A 21033-nucleotide genomic window follows, 5' to 3' on the forward strand; every position below is an offset into this window, starting at 1 on the left:
CCATCAAGAGATCATATGAGTCATATATGGAACATATGGAGTGGCAGCTCCTATTTTGGATACTACAGGACCAGTTGATGTCTTCTTGTGTGATCATTGTGCTCTTTCTCTCCATTGGTCTATTTCCTACTCAGCATGAAATTTCCAGTAGGAACTTTGCTTCACTGGTCCCAGATGGTTTTGTGGTAACTCCTAGTCTTAAGTGATTTTTGCTCTGGTTATTTCATGGAATCTCCATTGGACATGTTATTCTTAGGTCTTTCTTCATTGGTCTAATGGTGATAGTGGTGATGTAATCCCAATGGAGCATTGTTTACAGATCTCATAGTGGATGGTGTCTTGTGGTCTTTGATGTTTGTTGGGAACTATACTTCCTGCTAGTAATTTTGGGCTCATCTCTCCAAGACCTGTTATGACCACATCCACTCCTTTTGGACTGAAACTGGGCTTTATTTTGATTGGGGTAGGTTGGTCTCTTTAGTTGTAACCAATTCGACCCTTTTTCTAGGTGGAGATCAATATCTTCTATTATAGATAACCACCCATCAGTCAGGATTAGACATTCCCATATACATTTAAATGAATTTTAACCAGAAAAAAAGATAAATTACTAAAGAAGGATCATTGTTTCTACTTACCTAACCTGCATTCCTGCCCTGATTGTACATGCCTATAAGCAGTAAAGTCCCCATGCTTTGGTACTATATTTTGACCAGCCTCAAACAGCATTATCTTTCCATACATGGGAAAACAGATATCTGACTGTATATAGTCTAGATCAGAGGTGTCAAAACTGTGACTCATAATGGGCTGCATACAGCTCACATCACTTTTAAGGGAAATCTGAATTGGGTTAAAATAGAGTTTCCTTTCTGGTCAATTCATGGACCACAAGGATTATTGTTGTTTTTTATTTAGTTGTTTTAGTCATGTCTCACTATGACTCCCTGTGAGGATTTTTTGTTAAAGCAACTGAAGAGGCTTTCCATTTCCTTCCCCAGCTCATTTTACAGATGAGAAAACTAAGGCAAATGAACCAAAAAAAGTGACTTTCCCAGGGTCATTTAGCTCATCTGTTGTGCCTTGTATCCGTTAAATAGTAAAGGATCCTGCTTTTATTTTACTTGATTTCTTTCCATTTGGAAAATGATGCTTTAGTGAAATAGTTGTGCTCCTACAAGACAGACTTAAAGAGAACTATCATCTCATTTGCTGCAGAACAAAAGTCAATAGTCAATTATCCATCCTTTGGTCCTGGAAAATCAAATGGACTCAGGTTCCAAATTTCCCTGGGCAAACTCTGGAGCCTGTGAAAACAGAAAAAAATAATCTTCTGTTACAGAAAAAAAATAAAGACACTTGAAAGAATTTGAAGTTGCAAAATTACTGAGGTCTATATTCATGATCACAGATCCTTAAGAATTGGATTCATTTTCAGAATGTGGTAGGGATTGGGGACTTGGAGGCTAAATCAATGACTATAAAAGAGAAAGAACATCATAGTGAAGGAAGGAAAAGAAAGCTTGCAGAAATCATGAGACCAGCACTTTGACTTAGTAATTTTTAATGTGACCAAGAGAAATAAAAAATAATGAGTAATTTAATATTTATCAAACAAATCTTGCCAACAAGAACATTAGGATATTTCAGAGTATTGATGTTTTATTGAACTTCCTATCTACTGTCTCTTCTTTAATACTTTAGGTCATTTTCTCTGCTTCTTTAAGTTGCTACCAAGTGATATAGCCCAAACCTTTAGGTACCTTATAAGAGCATAACTTACATTTCTGCTTCTCTTTAAAAGTCCTTCCAAAGAACTATACCTCTTAATAACTTTCAGTGAATAGTTGAAAGAATAATCTTAATCCAAACTATTTGCTTTAATATGATAAAATTTTTAAGTTTACTATTTGGTGAAGATCTAGATAAGACCTAGATCAAGGGTTGACAAACTAAATGCCACCTGTTTTAGTACAGCAGCTAAATATGGTGTTTAATTTTAAATGAAATTTTATTGTATTTAAAAATATAAAAAAATTTATCTTTATAGTTTGTTTACCTGTGATTTAGATTACATTGTACCACAAGACAGGACCAGCACAATAATCAATCACAAAGGGGTGGAGTAGCTGGGTGGCTCAGTTGATTGAGTGCCAGGCTTAGAAATGAGAAGTCCTGGTTCAAATCTGGCCTCAGACACTTCCTAGCTGTGTGACCCTCAGCAAATCATTCAATTCCCATTGCTTAGCCCTTACCATTCCTTTGCCTTAGAACCAATACATAGTATTGATTCTATGATGGAAGAGAAGTTTTTTTGTTTTTTTTTTAAAGAATCAATCAAAAGGTCAGACTTCGCCAGTGCCATTTCCTCTAAACGCTAAATTCCACAGGGCTGAAACAGAAATGAGAAATTGGTTCTATGAATACAGATTCAGGATAGAAGCTCAGCAATGGAACAAGAAACAAGAAATAAGGCCCCAAGAGGATGCTGGCCATTCATATTGCAGTAAGGAGTTTTTAGTATTGCTGCCATTCTTTTAAGACTAGTGTTCACCCTGTAGGATGGAGCTTGCAAAACTGAGTAGAGACATCAAACTTTACTGCAAGTTAGTGATAGAAGAATTTTGCCTCTGCTTTATCACCCCTATTTAATTAAGTTGAGACATCAATTATAGCCTTGGCACTTTCTAGTCAGTTTCTGCTCTGTTTGCAAAATTCAAGGTTGAGATATCAGCTTTAGTTTAATTATTTCCTGATCAGTTTATTAACTTACCTGATATAGATCTTCCTTTCCAATATCAGTTCTTTGATGTGTAAATCTGTACCTTCCCCTTTGCCTTCTGTAAAAATTCCAACTGAATCCATTTTACCTTTTCCTCTATAAGATTTTTGGAAATGCTGTTCGTGGCCCATTGGTTCTTTGTGCCACCAGACTGTGCTCTGAGCATATAATAAACTACTTATTAAAATGTTTCTGAGTGTTGATAAGCATGATTGGCAGTAGTACCAATTCCTGAATATTTTTATATTATTATGAAACAAGCTCAACTCAACTATATACTGTCTGTGTAATCCCCAAGTGTAATGGAGGTCATAAGAGAAATGTAGGACAGGGATAGGTCCTGGATCTGGGATTTAATTGGTACAGCGAACTCCTGGATGAGGAAAGTTCAGTGTGCAAGTTAGTACCTTTTCTGCAACATATAGTCTTAGAACCTCACTTGGAGAAAAGAGAAGTTTAGTAAATTTCCCAAGGTAAAAATAGGCTATCTGAATCTAATGCGCCACTTAATTAGAAAAGTGAAAATTAATTTTTTGGATTAGTCTATGTGACTTATTTGATTCTATATTACCATAAGGTTAAGAGAATAAGAGAAATGTCTCCAGCACATTGGAGAGTGCTGCTGTTCCAGATTTAAGGCAGTTCATGGACAAGAGTGGTAAGGGATGGGCAGATGTAGAAGGACTATGATTCATCAGAGCTCAGGAGTCATCTTGTATAATCATTTCATCTCTTGGATCCTCTGCTCATTTTATTTTTATTTTTATTTTTAGTTTTAGAGATTGAGTCTGTGCTTCTCAGGCTATATATATATATATATATATATATATATATATATGTATATATATGTATATGTATATGTATATGTATATATATGTATATGTATATGTATATACATATATGTATAGCAGCCATTCTCAGGTCAATCTAACTGCTGATTAGCAGAGGAGCTGTGATATGTTCCATCACTTACCTGAGCCAGTTAGTCTGATCTTAAGCAGTCTGGTGGCTTCTCTCTCAGGGACTCACCATCCTGGTGTCACATTTAATGTGAAGGTCTGATCAGTTTTAGCCTTCACGCAGCTCACAATTCTTGAATTCAAACTATATATCCAATAGCCTTGGTTACCCTAGTATCAGAGTAAACCTGCTTGTTCCTGTACACCCAACTATTATGGATGGGGAACAAGCATTTATTAAGCACACACTATGTACCAGGTGCTCTTCTAACTGCTTTACAAATATTCTCTGCTAGTCTTAATTTCAACATTTTAAAAGGAAAGAGTTGGGCTCACGCATCTAGGTAATATCCTCCTAGACCATCAGGCTCACAATCTGGAATAATTCTGGATTCCTCACTATCTCTCATTTCCCATATCCAAGCTGTTATAAAGCCTGTTGATTTCATCTTTGTAGCATTTTTTGAATACAACCCCTTCTCTCCTCTGTCACTGCCACCTCCCTGGTGTAGGCTCTCTTTACATCACATCTAGACTACTGCAATAGTTCATTATTTCATCTGTCTACCTCATCTCTCTCCATTCCAATTTATTCTCCAGTCAACCACTAAAATGATTACTCTTAATCACAGGTCCAGTCAAGACATACTCCTAGTCAATAAACTCTTCTGGCTTCCTCTTGCCTCCAGTACCAAATACAAATTGCTTTCTTTGGCATTGAAAGCCCTTTATAACCAAGCTCCTCCTATCCTTTCATTCTTCTAACATATAACCTTTGTTCCAGTGACACTGGTCTCATGGTTATTTCATGAACAATATCTCTATTATTGCTTCCGAATATTCTTTCTGGTTGTTCCTCATATCTGGAATGGTTTTTCTCCTCTGACTACAGACCTGCTTGGCTTCTGTTAAGATCCAACTAAAATCTTACCTTCTGTGGGAAGCTCTCTGAAACCCCTCTTAATTCCAATGCCTTCCCTCTTTTAATTATTTAATATATATTTTCAATATAGCTTGCTATGTGTATTTATTTGCATGTTGCCCTTCCCCATTAAACTTTAAGCTCCTTGAAGGCAGGAATTGTCTTTTGACTCTCTTATTTCTCTAGTGCATAGTGCCTGGTACATAGTAGGTATTAATTAAATAAATGTTTATTGAATTGAATTACAAATTCCCTCCCAGTATTAAATCATCTAAATGACCTAATGCCATCCAAATGATTTTTTAAGTAATGTCTATTTACTTTTTCTATTCCAATTCTGCACTGATATCCTAGCTATAATATATTAGTAATGCCAGCAAGGTTATTAAATCAAGAAAGGACATAGAGCATCTGTTACAATAGTACTTTAATGTTTCTTCATGGCAAGAATTTAGGTGGCCAGTACTAGTGCAACATAAACACTGTCAGATCCTCCCAAGCTAAAAAATATGGTAGCATTTTGACTTGTCTTTGGACAAGCCCTTGATAGATCCTTTGGCATAAGACATTGTAGTATATAAGAATGAGTTTGACAAATACCTTCAGGAGCCTGAAAGAGGTCATTTCTATCATGGCATCAGCAAAAATGTATTAAGCACCTACCATGAGCAAGACATAATACTTGTTCCTTCTTTTGAAAAGCAGCCTAAGTAAGTACAAAATCATTACTAGATTATTGATTATCCTTCTCTCTCTTTTTGCCAAGCAATTCCAAATGCCTTGCTAATGTGGAAAGTCTGGGTCCTGCAGAGACAGCAACCTTATAAGGGACACCGTTTCATTGTTTTTTTTTTTTATTTTGTGTGTATCTGTATATCTATATCCATCCATTCATCCATTCATCCATCCACCCATCTGTCTGTTTGTCTATCTCCCTACCTATCTATTCATGCACAGAATGTCTCTTTCAATAGAGTATAAACTCCTTGAGGACAGTGATTGTTTTATTTTTGTCTTTCCATCTCCAATTCCTAGCATAATACTTTCTGTACTGATCAAATGATTATTGACTTTGAATTAGAATAATAGTAGCCTACATTTATATAGCACTTTAAGTATTAAAAAGCTCTTTATAGCTGTATTTCATTTGTTCCTTACAACCATCCTATGAGGCATGTGCTATCATTAACCTTATTTTACAGATAATGAAACTGAAACTGAGAGACATTAATTGATTTGCCTAAGGTCACAAACCTTAAGTCTGATTTGAACTCAGATCCTCTATCATCAGTGTCAATGCTTTCCACCGTATCATGCAGGAACAATTCTGATAAACTTTCTTAGAAGCCTGGAAAGGGGAAAATGCAAAATGTTTGCATAAATTCTGGCACAAAAGTCTGAGGACAAATTTTGACCTGCTGCTGAAGGTGTTGGACCTGAGGGTGACAATTGGCCAAGGTGTAGTTTACTGATTCCAGTTCTAGAGAATCACAAAATTTTGGAGGAAGAAGGGATCTCAGAGATTATCAAGCCCGCCCTCTATCCCTATTTCAGTGATGAACAACCTGAGAATCAGTAACAAATGATTTGTCCAATGTGTCACAGCTTTGGTTCCAGCAGAACCATGTCTAGAACCAGGCTCTAAACCTGTGTGCTCTTTTCATAACTACCTTTTTCTGAGGTAAGTATGAGAAGCAAAAGAAAGTGGAAGTCAAAAAATTGTTCTTCAGAGTTCACATGGGTGGTTATCACTGTGCCAAGTTCAAGTTTGTTTTTGTGTGTCAAACACTTGCCAGCACACCTCTGTATTGCTTTCTATACATATTGCTTGAACTTAGCACGAATGCTCTGAAATAGAAGGAATGAAGTCATCACCAGAATGGAGATCTGCTGCCTACAGACTCATAATAACAATAACAACAACAACAACAATGGCTGGCATTTATATAACAGTTTAAGTCTTGTAAAGTACTTTGCATCCATTATTCCATTTAAGTCTCCATGAACTTCCGTGTAGGAAGACATTGAGTGGAGAAAAGATTAAGAAAGACTTTATTTTGTTAAGTCTATTCTAGTATGACTTGTACCAATATTGTCTGGGCAAATTATATTGGGAATTACAATTTATATTTAAAAAATCACTGAGTAAATTGGAACTGTTCTCATGGCAAGAGTGTTTCCTAGTGATAGTGTTCTCTGGGAAGTTTAGAGGCTATATACTGTTCTGTGGGTACTCAGTATTCAGTGAACCATTCATTCTTTTATTTAGCACATTGTTACTTACTGATGCAAGAAGTTAGTTTTAAAAATAATTTAATACCGCTTATGATTTTATAACAATGCTTGCATTGGAAGGTCTGAATGAGAGATTATCACCATTTGTGCCTATGAGGACAAGCCTAGCTAAATTTAGCATTCTTATAATTGTGTCTTATAGAGTCAAAGCACTTAAAATATTTCCTTGGGAAGTTTCAAAGAAAGCCATGGTTTGATGTTCGTATATAATTCTGAAAAAGTAATTAATATCTCTATCGCATAAACATTTATTGCTATATCTTAAAAGGAAGAGAAAAGCATATTTTTCAACATTCTTTTTTAATGGTCTCTATCATAATAAAAAAAATTTGGGGGGTGAAAATTATGCAATCAATGATTTTCTGGCTGTTGAGATGCCCAGAAACCTTTTTCTGCATTGATCAGATTCACCATTTTCCACTCAGTCAATCAAATCAATCACAGTCCCCACCCTTTATTACTTAGTTGTCTTTTGTGTAGAAAGTATTGGGTATGGCAGTATAAATGTTAACTAGATGCAGACCTCATCAGGATGTGTGTGTGTGTGTGTGTGTGTGTGTGTGTGTGTGTGTGTGTGTGTGTGGTGTGTGTGTGACATTGATGACCAGATAAAAATAGCAGCTATACTCAAGGCTTAATGTTTGAGTTAAGTGCTTTGGCTTATTTGTGCTAAGTGCTTGAGTTTAAAAGTAACTCCCACCTTCTCCCCACCATGGGATGCTTTAAGTCTATGTCCTGTCAATACTCAAAGTGATTTTAGAAGTCTCCCAGCCCAATCATCCCAACTTACAAAAAGAAAAAAACTGAAATCCAGAAAAAAATGTTAGTAAGTGGGCAAAGCACTTGACAAGGCTCATCATTGAGCTAATTTACATTTTGGGACTAGAACTCAGGTATCATGAATTCCAGTCTAGTTTTCTTTCTACTCTCTAGTGGTTCTCACACTTTTTTTTGCCTTCAGGACCCCTTTACATTCTTGAGGACTCTCAAAGAGATTTTGCTTATATTGGCTACATCTATCAATCTTTACTGTGTTAGAAATAAAAATTTCTAGTATTATTATGAAAAAAAGTTTTGAATTCATGAATGGGTCTTGGGGACCTCCAAAGGTCGTTGGACACTACTTTGACAACTATGATTACACCATGTTGTCTCCATAAATAAATGTTCTATGAAGAATTTTGAGTCAACCCAGGGCACTCGGCACTTCAGTTTGGAAGAGAGGATTGGGGAGTCCCAGCAGCTTGTGCTGTCAGACAGTGGCTGATGCAGAATTTCTTTCATTAGCTGTGTTAAAAAGTCAGGGCCGCTAGTGGATTTCAATATGCTTAACACATAGAAGGAGATTTCCTTGAAAAAAAATTTCTTTCCTGAAAACATACTTGATTATTAGCACTTTAAGGCTATGAACAAAACAAAACAAACAATGAAAAATAGTAAGAAGTCTTTGACTAAGAGGCTTGTGTCAATGACATATCTTAAATACACCCCAAACCTCTTAATAAACAGCACAAAATCTCATATCCCTATAACCAATGATTCACATTTAAAAAGTATTTTTGATGATTAAAAAGACTTTGTATTTAGGCACATTATCATTTTTTATTGATACTAACAAATCAGCACCTAAAACTTTAAATAAGGACACATAAATTGAATTATAAATGTTACAAGGAGGGTTTGTGACTTCTTGATTATTTATTTATCCACTATTTTTGTCTATTTATTTAGTGATGGAAGATTTATGAACAACCAACTCCCTGAAAGATTTCAGATGGCTTAAACATTTAAAATAATGCAAACTAAAACTGTATTTAAAAATACAAAGCAAAGAAACATTATTTAAATTGATAGTTCTTGTGCTGACCTATTTTATAAAGGCTAAGGGTATAATATAAAATCGTTTGCTGACTATGTTGAGAGGCAGTATTTTGGGGGCAAAGTTTGCAGTCAGAGGGCTTAGGTGCCTATTTGGGCTTCATGCTTATTAACTTTATTACTTTCTTCAACACCACAAGCAGCAAATACTGACCAATCACCACTAGCAATCAGAAAAAGACAAGATTCTTGGGAATGACAGTAGCCCTATAGACCAAAAATCCTGCTTCCATTTAAGCTTTCACAATCATTATCCAGGAAGTCAATTCCTACAGAGATGGGGCCAGCTATTTCCACCAGATCCTAAACAATTAGAAGGCAGGCAAGCCAGGCAAGCCCAAGCAGCAAAGCATCCCAGGAGGAGAGGCAGGAGGCAGCATATGCCAAGCAAGTCAAACCACTACTGCCTCCTTAAAAACCCTCTTCCCCAGTATTCTGATGAGATCAGCCCAGGATCCAGAACCCAAGAGCCTTGGGAATAGCAGTGATCTTATCTCTGACCATGGGAAACAATTCTTATGGACATACAGCCTGGCAACTGTTCCTGCAGGTGCTATAGACAGATATTTTGAAGACCTAGAAAACAAAGTTCTTGTTTTCAAAATCCTTAGCCCTGGTAAAAATTGTTTAGCTTCAAAGACAGCCTTTACTTAGTTGAAATGAATGACATTAAAGGAGAAGCATTAACATAACTTTGCCTCTGCATGGGACTTTTTCATCTGATTTATAGCTGAAACCTTCCATAAATGTTATCTCCCCTTTCAGAATGGGGGCTCCTTTTGAGCAGGGTCTAGCTTTTCTGTGTGCATCCTTAGCACTGGGCACAGTGCTTTGTACATAGTAAGAACTCAAGCAATACTTTATTGATTCAAATTATTTAATCTCGAGAATTTTTTCTTTTTCTTATATAAAATGAGGATTTAAAAAAAAAACTCCTCTAAGTCATTTCTAAGACGGAAGAACAAGACAGGTCTAGGCAATGGATGTTAAGTGATTTGCCCAGGGTCACTTAGCTAGGAAGTGTATGAGTTCAGATTTGAACCTAGGACTAGCTGTATCTAGCCCTACCTTTTTATCCACTGAGCCACCTAGCTGACCCCTTATTCTTTTTTATGGTAAAGACAGACTTATAAAACTTAATTCTTTAATTCACTGTATTGATTTTGAAAAAGAATCAGAGATAACTGTTGCCCAAGTTTTCTTCTCAAAATATATGATTCTAATCAGAGAAAGACAAAAAAGTACCCCTCATAGCTAGATCAGGAAATATATCCTGAGACCACTTTTTCTTTATTTTTCTTTTTTTTTAAGATAGAGAAAAAAATAATTATTCATATAGAGCCACTATAGTAGGCATGATGCTAAGTGTTTTTTTTTCATAAATAATATCTCATTTGATCCTCACAACAACCCTACAAGGTAGGTTACTATTATTATTTTCATTTTATGATTGTGTGCACTGGGAAAATACCTCACATGCAATATCTCAACTAATCTCTAGTTTAAATAGATCTTCAATCAAGATTATCTTCACCATCTTAAACTTGATAACATTAGATTAAGAGGAAAGTTAGTTTGTGAGGAAGATAGAAGTTAAATTAGTCAAAACACATTCCCCTTTTGGGGAATCTATTTCCAACAAGTTTCCTGTAGATATTAGGTAGCTTACTTCACCCTTATCCTAAAATTTACCTCCCCTTTCCCTATTTTCCTGAAATTAATAAATCTCTTCCCTTGTTAAATTTCAGAGCCTGTGTAAAGTTATACTTGGGTTATACCAACCAATATCATACATTACCTAAGCAAAATACTCATCCAGGTAAGCACAGGAACAGCTATTATCCAGAGAGCAAGTCTGCTGTAAAAGAAGACATCCTGAACCTTTATCTATCACAGGTTCTGGGGAATAATCTTCTAACAGTGGAAGTTTCTAATCTTAGTGGGATTATTTCCTATCTGTCTACCAATTTCGCCCTGGATTAGCCAAGCCTAAACAGCTTCAATTTCTTGATCTAAAGGGGATTCAGTTAAAACTGTTATTCCTTTTGCTACAACTGCCTCAGGATGGGGAGGAGAAAGAATTCTATTGACTCTCATCCCTCTCCCTTGCTAGGATAGCCACCTTGATCCTTTGCACTGACTCCATTACCAATCATTACCAATCTGAAGCAAACAGAGATTAAGTGCCTCAGCTAGGTCACACAGTTAGTAAATGTTTGCCCTTGGATTTGAACTCAAGTATTACTGACTCCAGACCCAGAACTCTTTCTCCTGCTCACTAACTGCCACATATTCAAAGGGCAAATTTGGTAGGATAGGGTGATTGTTGGGATGCCACCTTGTGAGAGGAAAATCCAGGTAGCTCATCATCCCATTGCTTCAGAAGCTGCTTTGTGAAGGGACCATAGGAAGAAGGGAAGATGAGGTAGGGCAGGAGCCTAACTAAGATGTCACTCAAAGAAGAGTAGGGAAGGGAGACATCTGGTAGCTTCTTATTTTAACTAATCATTCCCACTAACTAAATGCTAAACAGTTGTTCTAAACTCAACTGTGTTTCTAAGCAACTGATGAATAGGAAATGCCTAGTTTAGGTCCATTGGGACAAAACTTAGGGCAACTGCTTAGCTACAAAGATAGCTCTAGTCCCTGCATGAAGATGAGCCTGATTTGAAAAGAGAAAGTCATTGAGTCTCACTCTATATTGAAAAGGGACATCAAGTTCTTGGCCCCAATGTACTTCAAGCATAGTTGGCAAAAGCCCTGTTGTTAAGGTCAACAGATCTGGGCTCAAATTTTGCTCTTGGTTCTAATCACTTAATTTCCTTGGGCCTCCATTTGCTTTTAGTAAAATGAAGGAGTTGGAGGGTAGGATCTCTGAGCTTCCTTCTAATTCATTTATGAACCTATTGTTATTTTTACACATCAGAAAGATCTAATATATTATAGATTATATTATTATTAATTATAGATTGTGAGACTAGTATCCTTTATTTTAAGATTTGAAATTCAGGGTCACCCTTGTTGACCATTATGTTTTTATATCAAAGGAAAGACTAAGTCTTTCTCTCATGGAAGAACATTGTTTCCAAAGGACTTCATTTGAAATTAAGTGTTTTTCTTATGTAAAGAGTAGTTCAAATCTGGCCTCTGACACTTCCTAGACGTGTGACCCTGGGCAAGTCACTTAACCCTCATTGCCTAGCCCTTACCACTCTTCTGCCTTAGAACCAATACCCAGTATCGATTCCAAGATGGAAGGTAAGGGTTTAAGAAAAAATCATGAATGGGAATAGTGTAGTCCTGGGAAAAAAAAAACATGAGAAAAGCAGAAGAAAGTGAGGCAAATGAGAAAAAATATGTAGAAAAGAAGTTGTTCTACTTAATCCTTATCAATCTCAGGTTCCCTCGCTAAAGAATACACTAGTTTCAAAGAGTTGCTGTAAAGATCAAATTAGATAATATATGCAAAGATCTTTCAATATGTTAAAGCTTTATGTAAATGATAATTATCATTAATTTTAGCAAATTATTATTATATTTTTTAAGAAGAGGGGAGACAGCCCCAGAAATATTGCCCTATTATTTGTTTAAGAATAACTAGGCAGGGGATAAGTTAGGTGGCTTAATCAATTGAGAACCAGGTCTAGAGATGAGAGATCCTGGGTTCAAATTTGACCTCAGGCACTTCTTAGCTGTGACCCTGGGCAAGTTACTTAACTCCTCTGCCTAGCTCTTATCACTCTTCTGCCTTGGAACCAATACACAATATTGATTCTAAGATGGAAGGTAATGGTTTTTAGGGAAAAAAAAGGAATAACTAGACAAGGTCTTTGTTCAATATCCATCACTGTAACTAGCAATTTTGTATTTGGGGCAAGCTAAGGAGTAATAAAATAGTCATGGGACAAACAACAGAAATGTCTTCAATTTTTTTACTTTTAATTTTTACAAATTAGATTTTACTTTTATTTTTACAAAAAAATTTTACAAATTTTTTTACTTTTATTTTTTACAAATTAGATTTATTTTTGGAGAGAAACCAGAACAATGCCATATTATTCCATTTGATTTTCACAACTTTATAAATATCTGTGCTAATAATCAATTCTCCTCAGTTTGTTTTTAAAGTCCCCCATCCTTTCAAAAGTTTTTTTTCCCTAATTTATTCTACCTGGTGGCAATTGCACTAACATTTACAATTTTACTTTTCAATTTAATATGATTATTCAAATTCCCTATTCCATGGAAACTATAATGGGGAAAACCAAGGAAGTCGATTTAAATATTAAATGTGGGCTCAGTGGGGTGGATAGGAGACAGGAAGGGACAATGGGTAAGACTTTACAAGCCAGGGAACCAGGTTTAACTATAAGGGAATGACCATTGACTGAAATGGCAGTTAAGCCTGACCAACTGTCACTCTGCCCTACCCAGCCTGGAAATAAATTCAGATTATTACATACACACAATGAGGACTTTAAAGTACTAAAACCACACAGGGAAACAGTTTAATTATAATATGAGGAGATTGGAAAGGAGGTTATGTATAACTATGACTAACAACCCAGGTCTGGAGTCAAAAGGGGTAAATTCCTTAACCAACTTGGCTTCTGCCAGGTTTTGACAGCTTGGCTAAGGACCTGAGGAAGAGGGTTTGAACTTGGGGTCTCACAACTATTCCAGAGATGTTTTCAGGATGCCTTGAGCCAACTCATCCACAGCTGATGATCCAAAGTAACCAGGTAGGGAGAGAAGTCTGCAAGCTGTCCACCAGATCACAGGCTACTTCCCTACTCATTGTTGACTTGCAGGATTGATGTCTTCTACCTTTTCAGCCTTCTACACTCTCCAAGATCCCAGGGAATCAGGGTACAACTCCACTCGCTCGTAGGTCTCCCAGGTTCAGTTACAGCTTGTTCCAACCACCATGGAGTCTGTCCCAGAGAGAGAGACCCACTTCCTGCTTCCCCATTCCATTTGGAATTCTCCAGCCCTTCCTGTTAGGTCTCCTAAATAATAACTAAGTAATCTTCCTCACAACAAAACATATCCAGGCTACTGTAAATCCTGGGATAAAAGCATGAGTCCCCTGAATTGACACAGGCTTTTCCCTCTTTTTTCCCCCTCTTCCCTCCCAGGTCCCTAAAGGAACCACCTCATTTCCCAAGAATAAGAATAGATTTTAAGTATCTTATAGCCAAGGACCTCAGACCAAATACAAACCCAAAGAAAATAGTAAAACCATTGATTTCTTAAAAATATTTTCCAAGTGTAGATTCAGATTAAATGACCACAAGACCCAAAATATTGTTATCTAATAATTTATTATATTTTGTTATTAAGTTGAGAAATTTACTATAATCTAAAGGAAGAAATAATTCAAATCATACTATATTACTTTTAAGTGCATTATAGAAAGATTTTTAACTTTATGGAGTTCCATTTTGAATCTGTCATGACAAAAAATGAAGGAACTGAATAGAAAATTGGGGAAAATGAGGAAAAGATATGAGATGTCATGTTGCTGTTATATCTCTCACTCTTCCTAGGAATTCCTTGGAAAAGCAAAATCAAAAAATATGTTCTTTCAGAGTAAGATTCATTGATGGATTTCAAAGCTGGTAAGGACCTTTGAAAGACAAGATCTCAAAACTATTTCCTCCCTCTTTTAAGTGAACTTATTTGATATTAGCAAGATAGTAATACTGGCCAACTTTCTGTTTTTCTGTCCTTTTCTTTAAAAATAGTGTCAAATACACTGAATAAACAAATTAATAAGTTCACTATCTAAGGAGATGGGAAGGAATTTTTCTTCTGAGACTAAAATAAATGAGTTCTTAATTCAGACCTATTTTTCCAAAAATATAAAAGTACCCCAAAATACAAAATTTGTATTTATATTTGTATAAAGCTTCACTTTAAACAAAAGCTGCTTTACAATTTTTTCTTAATTTGATTCCTAGGACAGGCTTATGAAGTAGGCATTAAAGCCATTATTATTCACATTTTACAGATAAAGTTTTAAGAATTTAATGACTTTCTCACAGTTACATAGCAAGCAAGCCATTGAGTCAAACTATATGGAACTAGAAGGGAACTAAGAAATCATTTGATTTAGGTATTCTTATCTGAGGTAGCAAAAAAATTTTTTTTGTTTACCTATCCATAGTTCATTATACTGCTTTTCTTTGTAATTCTTTGCATTTTATTTTATGTCTTTAAATTTTTTATTCTGAAAAAGGGGTACCTAAGAATGGAGTTTAGAAAAAAGGTCCATGATTTCAATTATATTCAAGGCACTAAGGAAGATAAAAAAGAAAGGTAATTATCATGAGAAAAATGAGGGAAAATCATTGTATAAGACTACTTGGTAAAACTGATGAGGCATTGTTATCTTTGCTTAATCATTCAGAGGTTCTTAAGCTTTATGAAATCCTTTTCTAATTTTTAATTTTGTGTAAGTTTTATGCTATATATAATAACTAGCATGATACTACATGCATATGACATAACTAGATATATAGGTATCCGGGGTATATGTTCAAAAACCTTTTATTGCTAAGGGTGCATCATGATAAAAATGTTAGAGAACTGTGCTTTATACCAAATGCTTTCCTGACATTAGTAGTCTAGAAAAACAAAACAAAACAGAACAAAATTGAACATGTGTGTTGGGTTGGGATTGATTGTTTTTTTGGTTAGGAAGAAAATTGTCTGTGGGAACCTAGAGAGTCAAGTACAGAAACTGAGTGGACAGTCATCCTTAGGGGACGGGAGAGATATAACAAGCCTTCAAAAGATAACATTAAGCTTAAGTCAGACAGATTATAAAATAAGCAGAAGGAAGGCATGTCAAAGAAGCCATAAGAGAGAGTAGACCAGAGGAGACTTCTAAGACTTTGGGTAGTGACTATATCCATACTTCTTAGGGCAGGAACTAAAATATCAAGGCAATCAGAAAGAAATATTTGAGAGTCATGTAAGAATATGCAAACAGAATCATCAGTGTTGGTGTCAAAAGACAAGTTGAGAATAGTGTCACATTACAGGGAAATAGTTCCCAGCACAAAACTACTGTAAAGTTCCCAACTTGGATTTTGAGTATATAGAAATGATGGCAAGTATTCCAAAGGGGAAATAAGATGACACTGTTTTGACAAGACAAATCATATGTTAAGCCTTGAGGGTTACATAATGTACTGTCTCTAATGGACTACATTTTGAAAAAAAATGGATGCATTCTTTGTCAACAAAATGAGCAAAGAAAGGAGAAAGATAAAGAAACAATATTTGTATAGAGCTAAAAACAGATCTAGAGCCAGCTGCAAAAATGATCAGAAGAAAAGCATTTGAACCCGAAGCCAAGATTAGAAGGGTCAAAATGAATTTTTTTTGGGAAAAGGAACAAAAGCTTTCCCAGAATGCATCAAATAATAACATCAATGAAGAGTGTGCCAGCACAAAGCTATTCATTTTAGTTCACCTTCTACTGTGTATGAATTGTTGTTGGGAATGAACACCTTCCCACAATATAAATCATTGTGAAGAAAAGTGGCAATTATGTCCTGTGATTTGTCAAACACTGAGGATATCAGAAGTATTGTACCCACATTTTTACTCTTTATTTGAATGGAGGTACATTCCTTAAAGAATTGTCTATTGTCAAGTATCCTAAACCAACGATAAATATGTAGGCTCTTCTCCTGTTTGTGTGAAGTTATGTAAACCCGAATTATTCCTATGCATCGTTATCTTTCTCCCTCCCTTCTTCTCTCCCTCTATCTCCGTCTGTCCATCTGTTTGTCTCTCTCTCCGTTTTTCTGCCTTTCTCTCTCCTTTAGCCCTGTGTTTAAGTGCACAGTTTCAAATGGGGGAAGACAGCTGAAATTTTAACTCAGCTCCTAAAACTGATAGATACAAAGTTTGTTCATTCTCTATAGATGGTTGGAGTATAAACCTCTGCTCATCAGCTGTAGTGATAGAAATGTGAAAAAAAGAATGCATCGTATTGCTTACTAGCACTGATGGTCCACTGTCATTTTTACATATTCATCCAGGGGTTCTTAACCTGGGTTGTGAACTTTGTTTTGAATGGTCTGATTACTGTACTTCAGTAGAATTGATTTCCTTTATAATCCTGTGCATTTTATTTTGTGCTTTTGAGAATATTCTGAGAAGGGGTCTACAGATTTCACCAGAAAGCCAAAGGCATCCATTACATATACGAAAATGGTAAAGACATCCTAACTGCTAAAGGATCTGAATGCTAAAATATTCTTTAGGAACCACTGTGGTAATATTTTTGTTTTTTTGTGTAGGAAGACACACTGATGGGGGTGATACCCTCGTACTAGATCAATCAAGCAACAAACATTTATTAATCTCCTACTCTGTGCCACAAGAGACATTTTACCCTCATAAAAATCCTGGGAGGCAGATGTTATGATTAAAGTGGGCAGAGACATAGTGTCAAAATGGGGAAGTTCAGGATTCAAGGCCTGTTTATGATCTATAATAGTTGTGTGCTCCTAGGTAAGCCACTTAACTTTTCAATGCTCCATGCAAATCTCTAAGACTATTAAAGTGAAGAACAGACACCTATCTATATTGATAAAGGGCGTTTTCTATGAATGAATGAATGAATGAATGAATGAATGAATGAATGAATGAATGAATGAATGGGTGGATGGATGAAAAACAGCATTCATTAAGCTTTTATGGTATGAGAACTCTATGCTAAGCCCCAGGAGCCTGGCACTTCCCTGGATCCTTCAGGTACAGCTGAGCTGCCAGTGCCTCAACTGACTGCTACTTCTCCCAGTCTAGCCACCTGTAGCCATGTTCATTGTATACTTTGACATTCCTATTGATAAGGACCCCCTGGCTTGGTTACCTGCCAGCTATTTGCAGAGTTTCTAAAGAATGTAGAAATCTTCTGTGCTTTGAGTACCGAAGAGAAAAGACTTAATTACAAGGGATTTTGCCTTCATAAAATGATTTCCAAAGCCATGGGCCAGGCTGAAGACTTCATAGACCATAATGGAACTGTCAGTAAGTCCATCTATGGGGAGAAAAGTGTGCTTAATCCTGAAGCAAACTGGTCCTGGCATCTTGTCCGTGGCAAATGCTGCACCCAACACAAATGGCTCTGTTCTTTTTTCAAGCATACTGCTAAGACTGATTAGTTGGATTGCAAGTATGCGACTTTTGGCCAAGTGAAAGAAGGCATGAGCATTTTGGAAATTGTAGAGTGCTCTGGCTCTGCCATGGCAAAGTGTGAAAAATAGGAAAAAGATCCCCACTGCTGACTGTGGACAATGTTCTTAAGTTGTTTTGGGTTTTTTTTTTTACTTAACTACAAACTATTCCTATGTATCTGGGGAGAACCCCCTTCCTCACCTCTGCCTCCATCTGTTTTCATACCCTACAATCCTTCTGCTCTCTGTCTCTGCAATTCTCTTTGTTTATCATTTCTCTTTTCTTTCCACAAGCTTGGCTACATTTGCATTTGAGTTATATTTATGAAATAAAAACTCAATTCCAAAAAACTCCACTAAATTAAAAAAAAAGAAACATGCCTGGAAGACAATGGTCATAAAAATAATTTAGCCATAGAATGGATAAACAGTATCAAGGTAAAGTGGTTCTTGGTTTTAGTGTAAAAAAAAAAAAAAAAACAGTACCAGGTACTCTACTTTGTATGGCTTACAAAATCTTTGCTCTCTCACTGAGCTGCAGGGAAAACAATATGCATGTGCAAAATCATCATAATGATGACAATAATAGCAATAACTAGGGATTCATATAGTGCTTTGAGATTTGTTAAAATACTTTAGAAACTGCTTTATTATGTATAATATGTGTATAGTCACATGTGGTCTATGGGTGTAATGGAATATTATTGTGCCATAAGACAAGTCAAACAAGATCATGAGAAAACATGGAAAGACTTATATGAAGTGATGCAAAGTGAAGTGAGCAGAACCACAAGAGTGTTGTATACAGTAACAATAATTATGTATGATGACCAATTGGGAATGACTTTATTATTATCAACAAAGCAAAGATCTAGGCCAACTCTAAGGGACTCAATAAAAAATGCTCTCCACCACCACAAAAGCAACAGACCAAGTCCAAATGCAGATTGAAATATACTATTCATTATTTTATTTTCTCCATGATTTTTTCTCTAGAATATACAATATATCTTTTTTTCACAAAATGATGAGCAGGGAAATGTATATTATATAATAATATAATCACAAATTATATTACCTGCCTACTTGAGAAAAAGGGAAAGATGGGAGGGAAGGTAGGGGAAAGAATGAGACATACATTTTTGGACATAGTTAATGTGATAAGTTTTTCTCTTGGATGAGCATATTTATTATAATGTATTATACTTTTGTAACAAATCATATGATATGTATTCTATTGTTATATATATTTATTATGTTATATACATGTGTGCATATGTGTATATAAAATAAGAATAAATGTTAACTCAAAAAATGCCTCTATGTCATTTTAGCATCATAAAAACCCTGAAAGATAGGTGCTATTTTTATCTCTTTTTTACAGATGGGAAACTGAGGCAGACAGCAATTAAGTGACTTTCCCAAGGTTATGAAGATAGCATGTGTTTTTTTTATTCATTTTTTATTTTTTAGAAAAATTTTCCATGGTTACATGATTCATTTTCTTTCTCTCCCCTCCAAACTACCCCCCACTACCCCACCCATAGCCGACGTGCATTTCCACTGGGTTTTACATGTGTCACTGATCAAGACTTATTTCCATATTATTGATAGTTTCACTAGGGTGATCTTTTAGAGTCTACATCCCAAATCATATCCCCATCATCCCTTGTGTTCAAGCAGTTGTTTTTCTTCTTTGTTTCTCCCCCCAGAGTTCTTCCTCTGAATGTAGATAGTTTTATTTCTCATAAGTCCCTCAGAATTGTTCTGTACCATTGCATTGCTGTTAGTAGAGAAGTATTTTGAACTTAGGATTTCTTGAGTCCAGGTTTGGCATTCTGTCTCCTGAACCACCTCCCTGCCTGAAATATATGTGAACTATAAATAAAGCAAAATTTGAGATTGGTGATAAATAAGACCTAACAGTTGTAAGATCAGATACTTTCTGGCTGTGTGAGTCTGACCAAGTGACCTAAACTGTATCAGCCTCAGTGTCTTCATCATTAGCATGATAACAATAGCAACCATCTTCCAGGGTTATTTAAGGATCAAATGAGATAAGAGATTCAATGCATTTTACAAATCTATATCATGTATATGTTAGTTATAATAATAATTATTATTAACATGATGTTGTTTAGTAATTGTTAGAAAATAAGTTTACTTAGTTTTATTGACATTTGCTATTATTTTGAAAAAAACCTTTAATTAAAATATTTGCCTTCACATGTGGAAAATAACACATATATGTGAAAACAAATGCTGCACTAGTAAATCCCTTAGTTCTGACTCCACAGTGCTAGAGAAGATGCTTCAATCTATTTTGATTTTCAGTGCTCAAGGAGAGACAAAAACATACAGACCACGCCTACTCAAGCTTAGATACCATTTTAAAGATTCGAGTTTAGTATTCTGAAAGTCTGAATATGAAATAAATTTTCATGATTTTGCTTTCAGCTTTCCAAATTGTTCCTAGAGCCAGATTCCCCAGTGCTGACTGAAATGCAGGTTCAGTCACTCTTATGCTTAGTATCCATTAGTCTTTCTCCCCAAGGGGAGTGGGCAAGTTATCCAGGATTTTTTTGCATGTATAAATTGCAATTGCTGCTGCCTGGCCAATTTATTTCTTGGTGAAAGATAAAGGCATACACTTTGATAAATGTGTGTGTGTGTGTGTGTGTGTGTGTGTGAGAGAGAGGAGAGGAGAGGAGAGGAGAGGAGAGGAGAGGAGAGGAGAGGGAGAGAGAAACAGAGACAGAAAGACAGACAAAGACAGACAGAGAAGGGGAGAGAGAAGAGAGAGAGTTCAGAATCAGGGAAATCCGAGTTTTAATATAGACTTATAAGAAACTATGTGACTTTTGACAAGTTATTTAAACCTTAAGTGTCCAAGTTAAATATCTCTCTCTCTCTTTCTCTCCTCTCTCCCTCTCCCTCTCCCTCTCCCTTTCTCTCTCTCCCTTTCTCTCTCTCTCTCTCTCTCTCTCTCTCTCTCTCTCT

General features: G+C 35.9%; 1 protein-coding gene across 1 annotated transcript in view; it reads left to right on the top strand.

Annotated features, from left to right (window-relative positions):
* Positions 1-21033, top strand: part of GPR158 (G protein-coupled receptor 158) — a 428886-nt gene that overhangs the window by 261571 nt on the left and 146282 nt on the right. The window lies entirely within an intron of this gene.

This window comes from Gracilinanus agilis, chromosome 5 (genome assembly GCF_016433145.1).
Source record: "Gracilinanus agilis isolate LMUSP501 chromosome 5, AgileGrace, whole genome shotgun sequence".
NCBI lineage: Eukaryota > Metazoa > Chordata > Mammalia > Didelphimorphia > Didelphidae > Gracilinanus > Gracilinanus agilis.